The 18,463-nt window shown below is 38.3% G+C and overlaps 1 protein-coding gene across 1 annotated transcript in view; it reads left to right on the top strand.

The window, feature by feature from the left end:
* The window catches only part of LOC103470077 (uncharacterized), a 16,741-nt gene extending 7,709 nt beyond the window's left edge, over window positions 1–9,032 (top strand). The window contains exons 3-5 of the mRNA XM_081610757.1: window positions 7,227–7,308; window positions 8,130–8,211; window positions 8,597–9,032. The gene's annotated coding sequence lies outside the window, so the exon portion shown is untranslated. The remainder of the gene's footprint in view (window positions 1–7,226; window positions 7,309–8,129; window positions 8,212–8,596) is intronic.
* Window positions 9,033–18,463: the final 9,431 nt, after the last annotated feature.

Raw genomic sequence — 18,463 nt, forward strand, 5'->3', positions numbered from 1 at the left:
TGGTCTCATCTGCACCTTCTTTCCACATATTTTCTGTATGCCTTAAATGACTTATGATAAAATCCCAGTAGGACTTTTTCTGGCTTTCTTATTACAATTCAACAATCTTGCATAATTTATAATTATCTTACCAGATTTATGAGCTGCATGACGGGTTGTTGTCCTGTTGGAAGCTTTTCCCACATGAGCTGTGGTAAAGCGCCGTCTCTGGCAGCTTTACCAGAGTTGCCGTGGATATTGAAACGTGTTCTCTTAATAATGGTCTCCTTGTCCAGTTTGTCAGTGTATGTGCCATGTTTTAGATGTGCCACACACTTTAGATAATGGAGTGAACAATGCTTAGATAAGTCGCTCAAACCCTGACAAATTGTTTTATAACCTAATCCTGTGGACCACTAATCAGGTGACATCGGACTACGGTTGGTTATTTGGTTTTTCAAAGTAAAAGATGGCTGAAAACATTTTCTCACCTCACATTATACATGCTATGTATAAGTAAAAATTTAAAACCATGTACAATTTTCCTTCCTCTTCACAATTATGCACAATTTTTTTTGTTGGTCTAATAAATAAAATCCTGAAAAAATATGAGAAATGTTGTGGTTTTGGCATAACAAAATAGCAAGTTTCAGGGGTGTGAAAACTTTTACAGTTTACTGTTAGATGCAGCAACCAAATGCAAAAAGTCACAGATGCAATAATTACCACATTGCCCTAGATAAGAACCTTGTGTGTAATTAGATCTCATTAAGGTCTATGAGTGTTATTTTAGGGCACTGAAAGGCTCGATGAGCAGCACTTGATATTATGGGTTATTAATGCTGCAACATCTGGTGTCGTTCTGGCACTGGTCTGCCTGCGCTTGCTGGAAAATTCAGTATGCAACTCATTCTGTGGCGGTAAGATGCAATCCAGCATTTTCATGTCACTTTCTTGCATGAAATACAGATATATATACATATATATATATATAAAATGTTGGTTTGTGAAGCTGCATAGCTCAATATGTGTTGTGTGTTTGCGCGCAAGATTGTTTGCGCTGATGACCAGTCAGAACACATTACACACGCCGCCGAGGGAAGCGGCCCTCTGTCGGTGGAAAAGCAATTGATTCTCCATTTCCATATTAATGAGCAGATTTGTTAAGAGCCTGCAGGAGAGGAAGAAAATAACTGGGTCTTCATAGGGCACGACATTTATAAATAAAGCTGATGCAGAGAAAAAATGGAAATTAAACCTTTTAGTTTAATAAATTTGAGGCGTCCGCAGCAAAGCGAGCGATTTGCATTTCCATTTGTGGCCAAATAATGAGAGTGTGGGGCCATGATGAGCCTGCTCGTGCTGCTTTTGGGTCTCAGGCAGTCAGGCAATCACTCCAGCGTGCAGCCTGCCACCTCCGTGTCATTAGCTGGGGCCGGTTGCTTCTGCTTCTCAGCTTTCTGAGATTATGTAGAGAACCAGAGATTCTTATTGTCACTTTGAAAGAGGAATAGGGCTTGGGTTGACAGCAAAATCCACCAACTCAGATGTGTCTATCTTTTTCTCCAGCTATTCAACTTCTTTCATACATGCAGATGTCACTTTAAATTTTGTTGCTGTGGTTGTTGTGCTAAAACAATGTGTCAGAAACCTTGTTTCTCTCATAAACACTTGCTCTCGGATGCACACGTATGGACACGCGCACACACTCACACACGCACGCACGCACGCACGCACGCACGCACGCACGCACGCACGCACGCACGCACGCACACAAAGCATCACTGATTGAATTTATTGGGGAATGGATGTTGACTAGACCACTCCAAGTGGGCTAGATTGTTGTTGTTCCCAGATTGACAGACAGACCCAGAGTGGCTGATTGAAAGTGCCTTTTAGCTTGCTCTCACTGTATATTTGATTTGGCAAAATGGAAGGGGAGTCCAGTCTTTTCCCAGGATGCAAACACAAGCCCTTGTGTTTGTGTGGGGAGCGTTTTTGTGTGTTTTCTGTGCATGGTGACTTGTGGAGGCTTTCGTAAATACTGCATAAAACGTACCCTTTCAGGTATTAATTGAATAATGCAGCACTCCTGTCGTCAGCCATGAAGTGGGCCACTTTTGCTGCGGTCCGCTCCGCTCTCCTTGCCTGCGAATTGACTTGATTTATCCGTGTTGTTCCAGCCAATGGATGCCATTTGTTCCAAATATTTGACATAAACATGCAAAGAGCAGAGGCGTGCACTCATAAAATCAGCTTCTAGACCGTTGTTTTACAACCCAAAGAGGCCAACGGGGGCTGCTAAGCCTTTTTAAATCACGTGAGGCTCTCGCTGAGCCAACGGCATGTTAAACTTCTCTTTTAAGCAGCGATGTAGTGAAAAGGAACAAGTGCTGCTATAAAGAAAAAAGCAGAGAGGGACAAGAGGATGAAGGGAGAGTGGAAAAAGGAAAAGAAGTGTGGAGGAGGGAGTGCAGCCGTATGAGAGATGTGCAGTGTGGTGCTAAATATGCCTAGTTATTTTCCATGCCTTTAATGGGACACATCTCATTGGGTGCCTTATGTCTGCTTCCAAACTGTAAAAGATGTTTAGCCTCGCACCTGCTGGAAATTCCCAGCAATAATGATAAGAGCAGCGGATTGAGTCCTTTCTGAATCTAACTCAGAATTAATGCCCAGGGTCCCCAAACAGTGTGGAAAAGTATGGACTTTGAGCCAAACAGAAATCTGGAAAATTATTGGGGTTTTTTTCCAGACTTTAATTTTTTTATTCCCTGCTTCATTGCCGAAAAGATATGAAATGTCTAACTTTTATGCTGGTTTTATAAAAAGAAGATGCGCTCTTACCGTCAGGCCATCTTTGTCATCATATTCTAGGTTCAGGTATTCAGTTTACTTATGCAGCACCATTTTACAACAAATATTGTTGCAAGTCGATTCAATCAGATCATTCAGATTTAAATTCAATTACATACATTCCAATTTTATCCTGGTTATAAAAAAATGACTAGAAATAAAAATGTTTCTGAGCTACTGAAGGTGTGGAGTCAACCTCCTTCAGATGTTTAACTGCTTTCAACTTTTTCCACAAACGTTCCCTTTGTTTGACTTTTCTTGCTTTGTGTTGCTTTTTATTTAAATAAATGATTAGCAAACATGCCGTAGTGTCAGTAATCATAAACTCTTGATTATACCGTTTTATTTTTCTGTATAATCGTTGACTAAAAACCCAATAATTTTTGCTGACGCTCAGTAAATCATAAACCTGAAAATCACGCAGAATCTCCTCACTTCTTTAAATGCACAATTTAATTGTTTCATTGGAAAGATAAGGAATCCATCCTTCATAGAGAATTTTTGATATGTGTTTGATTATTTACTCTATATCCACCTATCAGTCCGTCCATCCGTCTCTCCTACTATCTGCTTGCCTGTTCGTCCATTCATTCTTTTTTACAGTCTGTGGTTCATGCTGTGTTTAGGGATGACCTCTGTGGAAAACATGCCTCGATCTCATCTTTGATTTGGAAAAGTTGACCCAAAATTGGACTCAGGAGTTTAATTTGCATTGTAAAGCTACATGAAAACTATAATAAATGATCAATATTTAATTCAAGTGTTTGCATATGTGGAAACTACGCTCATGTTTTGTCTACGGTGTGTCGTGTTTATGGATTCGACGCTGCAGTCTCTGCAATCGCCTTTCAGCTGCGCTGAGGTTCAATTTGCTGATGTAGCACCTCTCCAGTTTTCAGCAGGCTAATATTTGCCAAACACATCAGCTATCTGTTTTTATTATCCAGGTGAATATGTTTGTCTTAGTATATCAATAATCATAAACAAAGCCATAAGTCTGTTTTTGCTTTCACCTCTGCTTTGGCATGCAGCTAACAATATCTCCATTTTGCCTTGCAGACAAGTTTTGTTTCAGACAAGTCACAGTTTTTTTTTTTTATTATTTCATTCCAGTCCTAATTTAAGTCAAGCAATGCCCTCACATGCAGTATATATAACTGCACACATAAATTCAGCCACACTGCCCGGCTCGAGGCTTGACTGAACGTGCGCTCTCCTATTACAGACAGTAATTACCGTCAGTCACCCTGTGTGTCCATAACAAGCCGGCATAATGCCCTAATCAGGCCTGGATTAATCTAACTCTCTCTCTAATCACGCTAAAAGTGATTTATATTGTTTTTCCTGTTCGGAACAAATGAAATCTGTAGCCCAAATTAATACTGGCTTTTCATCACTGGGAAGCTAAAAAGCCAGTAACCATCACATTCTTGTCATTAACGCTGCATCTGTGGAGACACTCTTACACACACCCGTGCACACGTATGTAATAGAAAAAAAAATTTAATGTAATATTCCATTAACTGAGTAAACTAACAACATTAGTCTTCTGCTAAAAGGCTTTCAGACCAAGCAAATGGGGTCATCAGAGGAAGAATTAAAGTTTTATTGCTATTGTTTGACTTAATAATTACAATAAAAAAACATGACTGTTCAGTACTCTGTTTTTATATAACGGTTTAACTTTAAAAAGCACCAAGAATCCATTTGACAGCCTGATATATGTGACTGAGAGAATAATAACAAAGTAACAAACATAAAATCTATTCTTTTATTTTTTATTTTTTAACCGCCCAGAAATTATTCTTACAATTTCGTGGTCTCGAGCTTTCGCTGAAGATGGCATGCCTCCTGTTTTGCTCCGTGCCTCCTACTTTGTTTCATTTCCATTGTTAAACAAATCAATTCCAACCCTGGCTCACTTCCCACTGTTTTTCATTACGGAGACCAAGGCCGAACACGAACCCTGAAATTTCCTGCTCGCTATTCAGTTTGTGCTCGGAATACAAGCAAAACTCACAAGAGCCACATTTAGAAGATGCAAATTGTCGGCCAATCTGGGTTCTCGATTCCATATTTATTTCCTCCACCCAACTGCCCACAAACTCCAGAAACAATGCAGCGCTTAACCCAGAAATGGATGGATTTATCTATCTTTTTTGTCTCCATGTTAATCTCTTTTCTTCCCCATGCTGTGTCTCACCTATTCTTTTCTCTCCTTCCTCTCTTTCTCCCCCTCTCCTCCCCTCCATCCCCTCTCCCCTGTTCTCTTCATGCTGTGTAATTCTCATCTTACACACTCTGTTGCTCTGGGGTATGAATAATGCATGGTGTGTGAGAAATCCTCAATCTCATGCTTGGCTCCCAGCGAGCATTACAAACCTTGCATCTCTATTACAGAGATGAATAGGAGAGAAGGGAATATCGCATAGGACACACTTTGGCTTTCCCGTTTGTTTTCAGTATTAAAGCCACTGTTTAGTATTTCTGTAAAGTACAAAAAGAGGCTTGGTAACAAATAGGTTGACAACATTTTGAGATATTGACAATGGAGGTGAAAAGGCCGTTTTCTTCACTGTCACAAAGTAAAACGGATGCAAACAGGAACAAATGGCTTCAAAATGAGTCTGAAATTTTTACTAATCACTGACATTTTTACACTCTTCTCTGCTAAATGAATCGATTTTAGTAGGTTTGACAGTCTGCTAAAATCAACTCAAAAGGCACATTTTTAATTGAATGTAAGTGTGGACTTTGACTAGGCTGCCATATCCTCCATAAATGTTCTTTGAGGTGAGCCGTTCCATCACTCTCCATCATATTTTCTGTATTCGTCCACAGACGAAGCTCCTCTCCAGGCTCCAAGCATCCAACTTTCTGACTTTAAAGATTGCCCTGAATTTATCTCCATCCACCTTCCCGTCAGCTCTAACCAACTTACCTGCTACATAAAAGCATCCTCACAGCATGATGCTGCACCACCGTGTTTTACTGTCATATTTTGAGTGTAATTCGCATTTACAGTAAAGCCCAGAATCATTCATACCCCTGGTCGTTTTAGATCTGCAGTAATCTTTGGCTTTTCCTACGTCTTTCTTTTGATCCAAAGAAATAATTGTTTTAAAGTTACCAGACCTGACGCTGTCTCCAATGAAATAAAGCAAAAAGCTATTCAGGAATTACAAAACAGACTATTATGCCAAACATGATTTTTCCATTGTTTATGGAAAAGGATATAAATAATTTAGATACTTTATTCTCTTTTGTGTGATGCTTGTCTCATTGTCTTGGTCAAATTAAAGTAATTTTACTAATAGTTTGAGCTCAGTTGTAGCTCTTTCCGTCGTCCCTTCACCTCTGACCAGCTTTGTGGCCTTACTAAAGAGAAGCATCTCCACAGTGTGATATTGTTTCTATTGTGTTAATGTGGGGGTTGTGTGTTCAGTGTGCTGTCACTGTCACGCACAGCATTTTGCATGTTGATCAAAAAGTTTAATTCTTCTTACCTCAGCACCATTTTCCACTTGTTCTTACAGGTTTTGTTTGACACGGGACCATTTTCTTATGTTTTATACATAATTCATGCTATAGATGTGAATCCTTACTGTCGTGTCTCACCGTACTGCATGTTTTAGGTGTTTCCCTGCTGCCGTGCACCTGACTCGAATAAATAGATAATTAACATGTTTCTCCAGCACTTGATTCAGTCACACCACTTTCAGATGACTGCATTTAATGAGACAGAGACATATCTAAAGCAGGAAGGACAGCGGGGCCTTAAAATCTACATAAAGAAGCGCTGATATGGAGACTGTTTTTCTATTTGATTTTATCATAATAATATAAATGCAAGAGGCAGAATGCATCTGTAAATACTGGTACTGGCTAACACCTCACTATTAAAATATGTTTACATAATAAAGACTTCAACTGCAGATAAAAAACTGAGTTAGGTCATTTCTTCAATCTGCATTTGTTTTATGAAGGGACACTTTTACTAAATGCAAGGCTGCTACATAGCATAAAATATTAGTTGGTTCACTTTTAAAGCCATTCTCCCTTCTGAGGTAGTGCAATGCACATGTGTGTGTGTGTGTGTGTGTGTGTGTGTGTGTGTGCGTGTGCGCGTGTGTGTGTGTGTGTGTGTGTGTGTGCGTGTGTGTGCGTGTGCATGTGTGTGTGTGTGTGTGTGTGTGTGTTGCTGTACGTCTGAGCCATCTGACGACATAAACCCACGTTTTATGGAGTGTGTGCATGCGATAAAAGCACTCAAGAGTTAAAGTGCTTTTCTACCATGCTCAAAGCCATGTGTCAGCACTAGACCACTAAATCCACACAATTCCCTTGAACAGTTTCCCTTTCTCTGATAGTCTATCATTCCTCTGTTTCAGATGGCTGGCTGCTGGGGCTGACAGGGCCAAGTCCTTGAGGAGATCATGTGTCTGTGGAAAGTACAGGACAAGAAAGCGTTATGTGAGCTCTCCAACTGTGTCTCTATCGTTGCCGTTTCCCCCTGTTCTGCTTCCTTCCCGATGCCTCCTGGAGGTTCATGTAGATTCAGTGATCCATGACTTTTGTAGGAGTGCTCTGACAAATACAGTATATGGGATAATGTGACACATGCAGTCATGGAAAAAGAAAGTACACCCCCTCTCAGATCCATGCAGTTCCATTTCAGGTTGTAAGGAGGACAATGGTCCACCAGTTTTTATAAATAATTCTAGTACGATTGGAAGCACACAGCAATGTTTACAGATGTGTGTTAACACAATGCCAAGAGAGAAAAACATCAACAATGAAAAAGATTGTTCTCTGTCACCATGTCAAAATTCACAAGTACGATTTGTTCTGAAGAGTTGCAAACAGAAAGCCTTTCCCTGTAAAGATGGCTGCAAAGTTGGGTCTTGGTGGATCTGAAGACTTCAAGTTTTATTTTTTATGAGTGACTGACTAATAGGGAATACTTACGTTTTTTTTCCAACACAGCTTTTACCATGTGGTTTAACAAATGATGATCTGGAATCTGTTGTGTAGTTTTATACGCTTGAAGGTTGATTCAAATTTTTTCTCTAACGTATATATTATTTAAACTGTAAATTATATTCCTCTTTCCTATGACTGCGTGTTGCACAGTTGTTGTAAATGCTTCTTATAATTATTTTATTTAAAAAAAAATGTTCATATCCCGAGTGTTAGGGGTAAAAAACTCCCTCAAATGTAACACATTTCTGAAATCTCACAGAAATATTCTTCCCATTTTCTCAGACTAGTCTTTGTCTTCCATCTTTTTTAAGCACGTTGTGGACGAACCCCTGATGAATCACACTAACGACCCAGGGCCCGCGCTGCAGCTCTGCTATGAAATTAATATCTAAGGTATGGAGATATAGAGCAAATAGATGAGAATAGGACCCCAATACTCACCCTTGGGTACTGCATGCTCAGGCACAGACACACACACATGCGAACGCTTACATATACTGCACACAGACCCTGACAGGCAGGCTATTATCCCCCCAGTTCGCACTGCTGTAATTGGCTATCGCTTTTTACAAATGTGGTTCCCACTAACTCGCATATCAGCTCCCATCTCATCAGATGTGTAGGGGTCACCATGCCCGTGTCTGCGTGTGTGCGTGTGCGCGTGTGTGTGTGTGTGTGCGTGTGCGCGTGTGTGTGTGTGTGTGTGCATATATTTACTGATATATATAGTATGTAAGGGGTCACTGATGTTCCCAATCTTCATGTCTTTTCTTCACAGACTCATTTATGTCCGTGCTAAACGAGCTAACAGATGCCAAGTGTGTCAGTGGCTGTATCCTCTCTAGCGGTGCCAGAACATTTAGCCATTAGTCTGCTAATAGCATCAGGATCTCTCTCTCACGGCGGCGAGGTGATGATGAAATATTAGCTTAGCTCGAGTCGTTAATAGTTAGCTGGGGCTTGCCTTGGAGATCGAGTTCGTTTTATTTCTCATGAAGAGATCAGAAACAATAGCTGTATATTCAGATTCATATTTTTGTCTGTGCGTTAATGACAACTAAAGGCAATTGATATTTTTTCTGTTTTATGCACTGTAAAATTCATTGTATTTTCTGATGGGGTTATATCTGTTTTTTCATTGTGTAAAATATTAATGATGCACAGCTAAAGTTTTCTGCAGAAACTTATTAAAGAGCGATAGGCACTTGTATAAAGTTTACCTTTAATTTTACTCCAATCAAATCCTTTTTTGAAAGATATAATCAGAAATTGAATTTTGATGCTTTTCCACACCAGCACTCATTTATTGAGGCTTACCTTTTCAAAATGTGTTTGTCTCCATATATTTTAAATTTGATCCTATTGTTTTGTTTTTGCTTTTTTTAAAACTGGTTGCTCAGTGCTGCTGTGTTTTATATGTCCATTTAAACCAAACAGAGTTTTGAACTTTGCATCGTAAATTAGGCCTCATTAAAATGTCACTTACACTCCCTTGGACTGTCAGAATACAGATGGAGAGATAGATCGCCTGCAGTTAGAGCACCACTGTGGGCAAGTGCCTACACATAATGTTAGCATTAATGATCTGTTTCAATCACATTGCTGGTAGATTAGATTAATTATCAATTAGGTTAGAATTTAAAATGTATTCTTTCACTATAATCAAGAGACAAAAAAACCCCAGAGTTTCAGTCTCAACATTGAAACACCCTCTGTGCAGCTGACTCACATATAATGGATTCCAACAACCTTTTGCATGATGTTAAGATGATATGCATAATGAGCTGCAACGGACACAGTTAACAATTATACACCATAATACTAACAACTGGGATGGTGGTAACACATGCATCTCACAGTTACTTACACTGTTGGTAAAAGATCTGTAAAACGGCTTCAAAGGATTAAGAATTACAATAGGATCAGCAGCATTATTTAAGACTGAAACTGTTTTAAAAATTCACCATACAGCTCTAGAAAAAAATAAGCGACATTGAACCCTGTTGAAAACCTCCAGGTTATTCCACCAAATATTGATTTCTGAACTCTTCCTGAGTTAAAACATTAGTGTTGTTGTTTCTAAATGAATATGAACTTGTTTTCATTGCATTATTTGGGGTCTGAAAGCACTGCATCTTTTTTTATTTCCTGGAAATAAATACAAAATGTTTGCCTGGAATTTCGGAGACATGTTAATATCTCATATAAAAGAACAAAGTTCCTTTTCCTCAAACATTTACCTATGAAGAGTAAAATAAGAGAAACTGATCATTTTAATCAATCAATCAAGCACATTTTTTTTGTATAGCACATTTCAGTAGCAAGGCATTTCAAAGTGTTTTACATAATTAAAATAAAAACAGCATGTGACATTGAATAAACAGTGAGAAAGAGAAAGAGATTTTGAAAAAGATTAAAAAAGATAAAAACATTAAAATCCGCACCCCTTTTAGGACTTTAGTTAAACGTTGTTTAACTGGGACGTTTTCAGGGGGGCTTTACATCATTAAAACGTAAACTGTGAGAAAGAGAAATAAAAATAAATTAATAAGTAGATAAAAAGTAAAGATAAAAACATTTAAAAAATCAAAGACATCAAAACCGGCACGCTAACCCTAATTTAGCCATGAGCAACTCTAAACAGGTGTTTTAAGTTGAGATTTAAAGGCACCCAGTGTTTCAGCTGTTTTACAGTTTTCTGGACGTTTGTTCCAAATCTGTGGTGCATAGAAGCTGAATGCTGCTTCTCGTCGTTTGGTTCTGGTTCTGGGGATGCAGACCAGACCAGAACCAGAAGATCTGAGGGGTCTAGACGTCTCTTCTTTTCTTCTAGTCTCTTCTTTTTTTTTCCAGAGCTGTATTTTAGTACGTTAAAACTAATTATTCTTATTATTTCTAACAAAATCATCTGTTTTTGTTTAATATGCAACAATTCCTACAATAAAACTTAACGGTGGTTAAAGAAAGACGGACCGACATTTATCTTGCCACCTTATAAAATCAATAGGATTTTAAATGAGAAGCATTTATTTCTTAGCAATGTTACACGTTAAATGTTTTCTAAATGATCCAATATAAGATTAAGAATTTCTGTCCTGGCAAAAATGGAGTTTGACAAAGTATTTATAGTTTTAGCGCCAACAGGTATGGTTTTACCTTTTTAAACAAAAATTGTTCTTAACACAGAATTACTTTTCCACCTTGAATCAGCATGGAGTGTGATGTTTTTGCATGTGGAGATTTACAGTAGACATACGAGACAGCAGGGTTTTAAATTTCACACTAGCTCTGGTAGTTATTCACTGATTTTGCAATTTAATTGAACTCTCAGCACCACAGGATCTGGAGTTTCACTTCATGAAGAGTCCCTGAAGTCGCGGCATAATTACATTCCCGCTAGGCGGGGCTCTGGAGCCGAGGTTACATCACACATTACAGAGTTGATTTAAACCCATATTCAAGAAGCCAACTGCTTACCCATCATATTCCTTCACCTTGTTAATCCTTAACCAGTGAATTAACCCTCATTACCATGGCTGGAATATAGATGAATGCTCTTTCTCTCTCACCTCTGAATCTTCTCCCCTTTCATTCTGTTCTTACCCACCATCTAGTTTTCTGTGATGGGGAACGTCTGGGGTCAGTGATTCTGTCCTGTGTCGCCTGTGATAGTTCCTCCTGCATTCAGATTGTTCTGACCTTAGATCAGTCCTGTCAGCTGACCGTTAAAGCGCTTAAACCCAAACCTATATAGAATCCAGCTGCTCCCTTCAGGGTGAAGATTGCCTCATGTCTCCCTGCTTATTTGTCTCTTTTGTATCACGGCGACTAGTGAAACTAAAAGACGACTCTGAACAAAACCTTGCAGAAGAACGTCAGGTATTCTTAGATGAGGCTGTGAATAGGCGACGGTAGAGTTCGCCCCGCAATTGACGAGTTGCTGGTTCGATCCCTGCTCTGTTGTTGTGTTTTTTGGAAAGACATTTCATCCAACAGATTGCCCCAGGGCAACTGTGGCTACTGTCCAGTAGCTTGCCACCATCAGTGTGTGTGTGAATGGGTGAATGACTGACTTCTTCTGGGTCTTCTGGACTTGATAAACCGCTGTACAAAGCATGAAAAGAATTGTACATTAAGCTCTTCTTTGTGAAATTGAAGTATCTGCTTATAAAAAGAAAAATGAAAATATATGAATACTTTTATAAGTACTGGATGCCAGATCATAGAGAACAGCTCATTGCTAAAAACCCTTGAGGGTTATTTCTTTGATTACATATGCAAGACAAGACCACGTTTGTATATATGGCAATCCAAACTGGCTAAAAGAACATCAAATGAAAGTCAGAAGGAAAATAACCAAACATAAAAGCATCGCAAAGAGACCGAAAACATAATTGAAATGTCTGTAATACATTTTCATATAATTTTTTCTCTGCCTTTTCTTGTGAGCTTCCTTTGAGAGATGCTTTGCCCGTGTTCGTGCATTCAGATGAACGTCCGGCCTTATTGTGTGTGACCTCCGTCTCTCTGGCTGTTTGCTGTCTCGGATAACATTTTGACATTCCGGTCTCTTCTCTCAGACGCCGCGATTCCTTGGACCGAGGGTGGATGGGGGGCCCAATGATAAGGCTTCACTCACAATTAGCAGGCAGGAGCAGGGAGGCGAGAGGGGGAAATTGAACTGTCAGGAGAGAGAAGAGAAGAGAGGAGGACTGCAAAAAGAGAAGAGGGTGGGATAGAGGGGAAAAAGAGGAGGGGGTGACCCCATCCTGCAAAATGGAGTCCGTCATAATTTGTTCATTTGGTGCCCATCAGACTCTACCGTCCCTCTCTAACGCTGCTCTCCTGACCTTCCTCCTTCTGTGTCCCCCTCGCTTGTCCCACTTTTCTCCTTTCTGCTAATGTCGCCGCTGCTTCCCCTCCTTATTGATGTAATTGTTCTCGCTGCGCTTCTGCCAGACTCACACTGCGGCTATTAGCAGCATTATTCTTATTAAATGCATAAATTGGTGATTTAAGTAAAAACAAAATTGCCAAGAGGCTCTGAGAGCGGGGAGTTAAGAGAAAATGAGCTAAAAAGACCAAGGTCGGTACCTGCCCTGCCTCTCCAAACAACCCGCTAGATGTTAATGCTAATGTTAAATAAGCAGAGGCTTTTAGCAGCTCTGTATTTAAATGTCAAACGCTGATGAGCCCTAATGAGATAATACTGCTCAGAGCAATTAGCCTGTTAGATGCAGATGGCTATTCACAAAAACACACAGTCTTATGCATGCACACTGTTGGTTTATGCATGCATGCTCATTCTGTATATTAATATATGAACACTTTGTAACAGCCATCTTCAAGGGAAGATTTGAAGGCCAGACATTTAAAGGAAATTGTATCAGTTTAGTGCCTCACAATGCTGCCTATTATGCAAACTTAAACTGAGAGAAAAAGATAAATAAGTACATTTAGATCTATCATTTTCTAATAGTTTTTTTTAAAGATCTGTTTGACAAAAGTAAACACCAACTTGAACAATAGTGTCTATAGAAAAGGTGAACTAGCAGTTCTTTCTGAAAGCAAAAAAAAAAAAGAGCCAGGTAAAATCAGTATTCATTTCAATAGAATATTATAAAAGAAATGCTATTCGCAGTTATTTCTCCCTCTGCCTGTAGAAAAATTACGTTGTGTTTGAATCTCTTTTTAATCTCACAATTTGCATGAATTTATTTTCATTTGAAGCATTTTTTTATTCATCTGAATCATTCCTGTAGGTTTGAAGTCGGGTTTTTAGTTAGTCTGCTTTTTCCACTCTAAATTCATTTTTGAGATGTTTTTCAGAACGACGGCCCTGTTGGAACATCATATTTTGTGCAAGTTTTAGCACAAATGAGCCTGTGCGTATATTTCGATGCAACGCTAGACTATAGGAAACCCATATTAAAGTCAAAGCCATTTGTTCTAAAAGGATAAAAATGAAATGACTCGAATGTAATGTTCATCGCTGTGGAAGAAAATTTAAAACACCACACATTTTTCATTTCCTTTGTTGAGCAAAATTTTTCTAAATTAACCCTTTAATTTTTTAAAGGCATAAAAGGCATAAAAGAATCGAGTTTTGACTATTGTTTATAAACAGAACAAGATTATATCTATGCATTCCATTCGTATTTTTTATTTAATTTTTAAGAGGTCAAAGTGCAGGTTCCTGTCTGCATCATGGAAGAGAAGCAAACAGGAGGCTGGGTCTGTAGTGTGATAGCTTGGGCAGAAAATGTTTTAATTTTATTTCTGTGAAACAGAAACAGAGAACATGAGTGATGTTGTTGTGTTGTGTGCTTGTTTGTCACTCTAACAAACCAGAAATAGTGCTATTATTTCAGTGTATGATAGCTTACCCTTACTCCACAAAAGCCACATGCTGACAGCATCGATGTTTTGTTAGATTTTATTTAAACAAGAAATATCAAGGTGATTTAATAGCATTACTACACATCTAGTAGAATTATGAAGACAAATAACTAAAAGAAAATCCTACAAACTCGCATGTCGTTGAAAAACATGAACATATATTATTTTCTGTTGACTTTGTATTATTCTCTTCATAAACTGGAACTGATCTTGTTTGATCTCATGAAATATGACTGCAGATCAAGTAAAATAAATCTTGCTTGTAGTAATCATTTTTACATTCATATAGCCACGTTGGCTCAAAGCAGATTGTAGAAGATTTAGAAATGCTTTAAAATCCCGGTTGTGAAAGCAGGTATGTCATTTTCTTGTGGTGGAAATGAATGGGTCACTATTATACATCCCATTTTATTTCATATCTGAAAAGGTTGTAGAGGAAAAGACCAGGAGCACAAAGGCTTGGAAATGGCCAGACAGATTGGACTTGCTTTGGAGATTTTTCGTCAGATATTGCTGAAGTAAAAATCTAATTTTTATGAAAATAATTTAAAAATAAAGCAGTTCCATTTTCCAAAGGACGCTTTGTTTGTCTTGGTTTTAGTTAAAGACTGAATTGAGCAGAAACTGCTGATAAGTTGGAAGGTTTTCCTCTTTTATTGCAGTGGCTACCTGAATCTTTCTCACTGTGGAAATATGTGTGTGAATCGCTTTATGTCAGCAAAAGAGTGTACGCGTGTGCGTGTGTGTGCGTGTGTGTGTGTGTGTGCGCTTGTGTACGTGTGTGTGTGTGTGTGTGTGTGTGTGTGTGTGTGTGTGTGTGTGTGCGTGTGTGTGCGTGTGTGTGTGTGTGTGTGTGTGTGAGACGGAGAGGATACAGGTGTTGTTAGCAAGCTCTGAAGGTGACTGCTGGTCTCATCCATCAAACAGGCTTTCCTCAGGCCGATCCCTAATGGATCCCCTCAATCAGAGCCGCTCACTGTCAGTCGCAGTGCAACAAAATGAGAAATCAGGCAACTGGTCGCACAGCCAAGGTTGGGATTCATATAAAGGGGACAAAGTGATAAAGACCAGTTCGTGTCCAGCCTGTTGATTAGTATTGAGTGATCTCAGCCTTCCAGCCAGTCATGACGAGAAGCAGAACATCAATCTGGACAAAGCCACTTCTTTACCAACTATAATTCAGAGGTGCGTTCGCTACATCCGTGGCTGTAAACCCGACCCCAGTGTGAGAGGATGTGTACACACTGGTGGGCACTTAATCTTCCAAATCAACTAATTCAGTATAATTTGATAACTTGCTGAATCTAATTTGACAACCTGCTACGGACTGATTTTTCCAGAGGTTTTGATTTCATTTTGTGTAATTTGCAGCAGTAATGGAAATGGAAATGGTTAATGGGCTCAATCCTTTTGGTGGTTTAAAAAAATAGCCCCTGGCTAATGCGGTTATCAAGTGTTGACACACTTCACTTTTCCACAGGCCATTAAAATCTTTGAACAGAGGACACTTACTTTATTCTTCTTTGTCCAGGGCTCCTTAAACATATTAATGCTGGCTGTGTCTTCCCTCCATGGTGATTTGATTTGAGAGGATAATATACTGAAAGCCTTCTGTTTGTCTCTTTCTACGCAGACTCCCTGCTTTAAAAGCCCAAAGCTGAATGACTGAAAAAGGTCTATATTTGATATTAAAGTCTAACAAAACTGTGTACCACAAGTTCAACTCTGAGCCTAAAATGAAAAGAGCTTGAATGCCCTCAGTTCTTGAAATGGTTTTATTCTCTTACATGACTTTAGTTGGCTATTAAATAAAGAGGTGGAGATGTGAAGTATGGAGGTCCAGAATAATGTTTAATACCTTTTTTTCCTCCTTCATTTTCGTAGATTAAGTTGCAGTTTCAACTATAAAAAAACACAAGTTCACAAGCCTAAGTTTCCTTAAAATAGCAAGAGAAAAAAAGTTTGAGTGTATTTTAGAAATTTTTAGTTAATTTTAATGGATTGTATTTTGAAAATCCGCAGATGAAATATAATAAGGTTTTGTACTGTTTCACCATTTCTAGTGAACAGAAAGAATGTAATAGTTATGATTTTCCTCCATCTAAAATGATGAATGTTTCCAACAGTGATTACAACAGATGTTTCAAAATAAGAAGTAAAAATAAACAAAACATATTTATTATTCAATGTAGAAAATATGGGGGCATTCGTCCAATGGTTTGCTGGTTCCAATGCCTGCTGTGTGTTACCAAATATTTTACTGTCTCACTCGTCGTGTCCTTTGGGAAAAACATTTCACCTGCCTTTAACGCTCCGGTTTATATGCCAGCTTCGCTTGTCTGTACCACCATCAGTGTGTGAATGGGTGAATAATTGAACTTAATGTGAAGCACTTTGGAGTCTAGACCAGATGAAGCCCTCCGCACACACAGGCCACTTAGATTAGACAATATATAAATGAAACATCAAACTTAAATTTGTGAAATTCCTATGAATACTTCAAAATATTCCTACTCAGCTTATTTATTGGTTTGTTATTTTTTCAAAATGAAGATATGCGTAAGAGTTACTTCAGTTACTTAAGTTTTTCCATAAATCCTCAGAAATAAATCATATCTATCAACATCAGTTTGTTTTCAAATACTATATACAATTTCACAATTTTAACCAGTGGATGTATAAGTGGTAATTTACACTAGGTTTTTAAAAAATAAAAATAAAGGTGGAATCTCGGGGATAGGTTGATAAGCTAACGAGAGTTTTCACAAACTCTGTCATCAGCTTCAAATAGTCTCAGAAAATCAAACAAAAAACGTGAAATAATGTGAAAATAAAAAAATCATGTGAAAATAAAATATTTTTACATTAACCCTGAGCTAATGTTGTAACTCGCCGCTTATTAAAGGCAGTAAACTATCACAGAGACTAGCATTAATATTGGGAGCATAGCAGTCCAGATGGAAACGGTATCGATTCAGAGGCCTGTACATAGTCATACACACACCGATGGTGGGCTTAGCCATCACTATAAGTCAGCGTCTCACTGGGAACACCAGCGAGGTTCGAGCTTCTGCCAGAGATTAATCATCCCTGTATTATAGTTCTCAGGTTTATACAAACAGAACCTACTCTTCTCAGTTCAGAGGTGTCATGCTGCATATGGACTGAAAGTGGACCAAAGTGGAAGGTGGAATCAAGATGAATAATGACAAAATAATGTTTTAATAAATAGTAAATATTCCTAAAACAGCTTATAAAAAACTGGAACACACAGGGAATGAGGAAGCAAACATACACCAGGTACATGAAGCAAACAGATTAACAGAATGATTTAGTGGAGAATAAAGAAATCAGGGAACTTATATAAACACAGAGGAGGGAATAAAAATAACAAAAATTAGAGGTAAAGCAGGTGGGGACAAATAAGGAAATGCGCAACAGCTGGGAAGGAGCGCAAACTGGTAAGCTGAGGTTAAATAAGAAAATTAAAGGGAAAATAAACTTTAACTGTAAAAAAAAAAAAATCTAATCTAATAAATGAAACCCAAAATACAAACGATGAGAATGACTAAACAAACAAAAGGATTAAACTAAAATGGCAAGATATAAGAAAACAAAAATTAAGAAACTATCAGAGAACTAAAAGTCAAATCAACAAAAGATCATAAGAGGATTTAACTTTGCTATTATCTGCAGTTCTAGAGTAAAATATGATAGACTGCAAAATATATCACATAAGAATACAAATCAATATTTATGTTTTTACATTTTAAAAACATTATCTCTAACTTTCCAAAAATAGAACTAAAACTCTGAAGTTGTCCTGCTGTTTTACTTCTCTGCTCTCACTAAAGCTTAAGAAAGCTCCTTGGCTACAGTCCATGATTATCATACAGATAGGATCATATCCCATTGATTTTATGTAGATGATCACCTTTCTGTGTATGCAGGCCTGATAGTGGTAGTAATTTACAGAAGAAAATCAATTACCCTTCCCGTCTGCAGAAGTAATTGTTTATTATTTTCCTATTAACCAAACTGCGTTGATCAATGTTATGGAAAGATTGCCCATGAATACTATCAACATAAATAGATTTGCCTTCGACATTAGTACTGGCTTTCCTTTAATGACCTGGACAATGTCAAACCAATGCCACAAGCTCACATTTAAATGCTGGCTTCATAAGATTAATTTATGTACAGAGTGTATGCACATTTTTCTGTACTTCTGTTTTTACCTGTGAAC

The sequence above is a fragment of the Poecilia reticulata genome, chromosome 9, assembly GCF_904066995.2.
Source record: "Poecilia reticulata chromosome 9, P_reticulata-male-v2, whole genome shotgun sequence".
Taxonomy (NCBI): domain Eukaryota; kingdom Metazoa; phylum Chordata; class Actinopteri; order Cyprinodontiformes; family Poeciliidae; genus Poecilia; species Poecilia reticulata.